The following is a 5257-nucleotide window of genomic DNA, read 5'->3' as shown; positions in this document are numbered from 1 at the left end:
AATACAAAATAACAATGGAGGTAGGGAATGTTATATACCACTGCAACACTTTAGACTAAACCTCATAGAGTTGCATTTAATAATCACTGAAAAGAAATGGCTCAAATAAAAAAATATATATAAGATCTGTAAGTATAACCAGACCAGTCTGTGTCGCCATCTGTTGGCTATTAGACAAATCAGCAGGAGTGTTTCACTGTGTAACTGAATCCCAACCAGCAGGTTTGCAGTAAAAAATGCCAATGCAAATCACAAAGGCCTGGGTGCGTGTCAGAGGAATTACTCTAGCTTTTAAAACCATTGTTTGTTGTTGTTTTTTAGGACGGGCAAATACTCAATCCAATTTAGAGATGTAACTTTTGGTACATTTTCCGTATTAAGCTGGAGGAAGATCCACTTGTTGATGTAATGGACACATTTACTTTATTACTTGAAGAGACAGCAGCCAGGTGGGGGCAGGGCGACTCTACTGTCAAGACTGGACGTGTCAAAAAAGAGAGAGAGAGAGAGACTGAGGTCATGTGACACAAAGGATGGAATTTATTTCTGTTTTCTGTTAGGATTTCCAAACTTATTTCTGTGTGTCAAGTCCAATAACAATGAGAAGTGTCATTTTTGCGGTAGACATTTCTCTTGGTTTATCACTTTCTTGAAAGTTAGAAGGTTACATTTTTCCACGTAAAATGTAAACTTTAGGATCCCTGTAAACAATCAGGAAAGGCTTTGTAAACATCTGCTAATTTATAACATTTTATTTAGATGTAGGATGCGTTATAAGGCTACATTTTTACTGCCCTGCCCAAACCAGGGCAGTAAAAATTTTAGTGTAGCAACTTGAATCTCGTGGGAAATCTAAAGATTATCATGATGGCATAAAGTTTGTCCAACTTCAGAGATTTGGAACTCATCTCCAAAAAGTCCATGTCAAAATACCAAAGATCTGACCAGCAATTAGCTATAATATTAATAAAGATTTTATTATTATTATTATTATTATTATTATTATTATTATTATTATTATTATTGAGAAGGAAATACATAATTCCCAACATACCAAAATGTAGTAAAATATAAACAAAAGCAGATTTTCCCCAAAAACTGACACTCCTTTTACCTTATTTATTAATCTTGGAGAGATTCTTGTCACATTTCCTACATGCAAAGTTCTTGGATCTGTGGTTTAAAATTTGCCTGAAAACCACTTTCTTAAACCAAGAGGAACAAATTCATTGATAAATAAGGTTGAATTAATTTCATCCCTTTCATTAAAAACCTTCAACTTGTTGAGCGTCTCTAAATGGCTGTGCATAAATCTCTTCATATTCTCGTATCCTTCTGTGCCGGCAGTGTTTTCAGCTCCAGCCAGTCACTGATCCCTCAGACAAGCTACAACATGTCATCATTCTGAGAGGATTTCACTGCTAAAAGGGATTACACCATTTGACTTTTTTCCCTGCTAAACTGCTTAGCCAATTTGATTGGGGAAAAAGAAAATAATAACTTGACGACGACAGCAAATCAATCTGTAATATTTTTGGAGGAGTTGACATTGGTTTGATGAGGTTCGTTTGAGGACAGAGACGTAAGCGATTAACAATGTATCACTGAAACTATTACTATCGCAGATGCGACCAACAGCAACTCATCTATTGATCCTGCATGTACAGTTATCTACTGTTGAGTAGCATCAATAGTTACTTAATTTTAAAATAAAATTGTGGATTAGGAAGAACTTGATGAACCTGAAGAGGTTTTGCAGAAAGATTTTTAAAATATAAAGTAAACAGGCTTTCATCACACAGGCATTTTAATATATAACATTATTAGAGACTGGGAGTTTACAACCTGAAATCTGAGTCTCTGAACCTTCTATAATGAATCCGATAATAAATGTTCATCAATAAAGACTTATTTTAAAATAATGTTTTTTTTTTGTTGTTTTTAATAGAGTACTCATACTGAATTTCAACAAATATGGCAGTTTTTCATTTTCTATAAGTCTATCTCATAGAAGAAATCGTTTCCATCCACATGTTGTAACAGTCTTCAGTCAGAGGTCTCTTCAGATTTGTTGCAAGACTGACTGCTACCAGAGATCCTTCGTGTCCACAGCAGCACCATATACAACAACTCTTTGAAAATACTTCTCCAATGTGTGTTATGACAACATTTAATTTTCCCTCTTTAAAGCATTTTTTAATTTAATTGGTTTCACATGAAATGCCCACCATTCATAGATCTTTTAAGTATTTTGGAGACCATGTTTCCACTCTTTTCCACCTCATACTACTTACTTTATTTTTTTGTTAGTTTTTTTTTTTTTTTGTTACTCATCAAATAATACACCAAAGTTTGTGGTTGCATCTTACAAAAGTGAAAAAGTTAAAGATTATCCGATCTTTAGGAGTTATATTAAGTTCTTTATCATCAATGTGGAGGATTAAGAAGAGAATTATATGCTGTGTTTATTTTTGAGTAAAACCTCTCCTTCTTAAGCTGACTGCCCTGGCCAGACTGAAATAATATTTGGATTTTGTGTTTGAATGGAATCTGTTTTTATAATTTTGCTTGGTCTAAGTATTTCTTTGGACAGTTTTGATTCATGTCACCCAACAATTCTCAGCCAGCAGATTCCCTTAGTTGCTTATAGATTCCTCCACCCCACTTCAAGTTTTTAATTAAGGTCATCACACCTATCCTGATATCACTATTATGCACCTTCATAATCTCCAGTCTTTGTGTTATTTCCTGCTTAATTATTATTGGTCCATGTCTCGATATCAGTTTTTGTTTTGTTTTTTTGTTTTTTTGCTTTATTTTAAATGGACTAATCTTCCTCCTGGTGTTTCTGTTGCATGTTTTCTTTTATTCAATCCTCAAACCAACTTTCTTATGACATAATTATCAGGATCCATAATTATTTGGTGAGACAATAGCTATAGTTTTTTATGCGTAGCAACCACAGGAGTTGACTGAAATCACTGAGAATTGAGCTCAATCAGGAAAAGGAAGACGGGGATTTTATCCCAGCACTCCATGGCCTTAATCTGTGGGATTAGGCGACCAGGAAGTTCACTCCAGGGTGTCTGTAGGTGTGCTCATGCGCATGCCAGTGTATGCTTTATTTTCCCCTTTTTCACTACCTTAAAAAGAAAAATATGAGAAGCGGCATGCACTTGCATGCTTTTGTAAACCGGCTACCAGGATGATTGAGTTTGAGAGCTGTGGTAGTCAGAGCCACATGTGTAGCAGCAGCAGCAGCAGCAGCAGGCGAGGAGGGAGGAGCCTGCGGGTTAAGACCTAAAGCCGCTTGGCCCAGATGAAGATGGCTCTCAGGCTTTCTGCCAATCAAAGTGCAGCCAACAACCCACTCTCACTGACAGGGTAGGAGAACAGCGAGTTAGATTAACATGAACGTTTGACGTTTGCGGTGCTCACAGTGCCACAAGCTCAGTCTAACATTCAGCTCACAACTGAGTTTCAAAGGAAGATTCAGTCCTATTTACCTTGGTAGAGTAGCAACAATCCCTAATGAGCCTAAACAATCAAACAGGGAAATCATTTAGACTTACAAATAAAAGTTTTAGAAATACTTCTAGAAAGTCTTCAGTATTTCATTGCTGACAACATTATAAAAACAATGACCACAACATCAACTGAATTGTACTAATGCGGGAGGGGGATGCTAGCAGCTTTTCAAACTAAAGTTTATTTAGAATAAAAGTCCCCTTTTTTATTACAGGTTGATCTGCAGGAAGTGATTCTGTTAGCCTTTCAAAGTAAAGCCCTCAAACTTTTTAAAGTAAATGTCGCGTTTTACGTGGTTTAGAGTTAAGATCAAAATTAATTGTACCTCTGTGGAGGGATATAAAGATGAGGGTGATGGTAAGTAGCTCTTCCATCCTCAGATCAGATACTTTAAGTTAATTACCAAAGAGAAATCATTAAAATACCAGAGGAAACAGATTAAAATATGGTCAATATAATAATCAAGTTTTGACTGCATGTTTGCTGTGTGGCTTTAGGCAGAAGCTTGTTTTACTTTTTTTGTTGCTTTTGTGTTTTGCTTATTTTTTTTAATGGCTACTTGTCTTTCTTCCTTAAAGGTCAGAATATTGGAGCTTATGATTGATAGTTAATGAGACAAGAAAAGATTCTCTCACCTGAGCTGTAGATCTCTGCAGCTCCTCCAAAGTTGCCTCCCCCCTTGACTCCTTTTTTTAAAGTAAAAGTCCTTCATCTCAATGACACCGTTTGTCCAGTAATGATCTCAAACAAACCTCTCATCCCTTTGCAGAAAAACTGTATTATGTACTTAGATTAACGTATTCATAGAGGAAACCTCAGAGAGATGGATGCCAAATAAAATGACACCTTTTCCGGTAGGAAATGTAGAAAACCATGTATTCTTTTCCATTGTGTGAATTATTTTGTTTTTAATTAATACAAGAAAACTAAGTTGAAATTTGAGTTCTTTATTCTAAGTTATAAGTTATTATCTAAGGTATTTTTAACTAATTTATTCAACTTTTTACTATCTACCTGCTTTTATAAATCATCAAACATGACAGAAAAATCCCCCCAAAAAATAAAACATTTGTGGTTGTAGCATAACAAATGTGATAAAGTTTTAAGAGATGAAGATATATTTGTAAGGCTTTGTTTCTCATACTGAGAAATCTCAGTCATCCCAAATCTGGAGTCCACTCTAAGTTTAGTTCAGAGAAAAGTTAGATGCAGTCGATCCCAGGAGGAGATGAATGTTGCTGGTTTCTGTTAGTTAAATGAGCAGCTGTCAAACTGAGATCATCAGACTAGAGATGCATGCAGTTTATGGTGATGTAACATCAAGCAAACAAATAACCACAGATTATAAAAGAAAAAAAAAGCATTTTCTCTCATTTCATCCATTAAATGCCAGTAGTGTTTTGGTCATTTCATCCTTATTGTGAAGCAGGTGGTGTGGATCAGTTGAGCTCAGTAAACATAGGTCAGCGAGATAAATGAGGCTGGATAAATTGCAAATACTTATTCATTAATTCTGCCGGGCGATGTAACTTTGCATTTATCTAATAATGCATTTTCACTGGATATTATGAAGTCCTCAAGTAGATAAAAAATAATCCCTATAAATCAAATAAATTAAGTTTTAGGTTGTTCAGTTTCCCGGTACTGCACTCTAAATTTACTTGTAATGCTTTAAAGCAGTACTAAACATTAAATAAATAAGAAACTTTGGGGAAGTGGCTCCCACGCA

This window comes from Poecilia mexicana, unplaced genomic scaffold, assembly GCF_051168715.1.
Source record: "Poecilia mexicana isolate PSO_F unplaced genomic scaffold, ASM5116871v1 scaffold_7, whole genome shotgun sequence".
Classification (NCBI taxonomy): Eukaryota; Metazoa; Chordata; class Actinopteri; order Cyprinodontiformes; family Poeciliidae; genus Poecilia; species Poecilia mexicana.
This window is presented reverse-complemented; position numbering follows the sequence as displayed.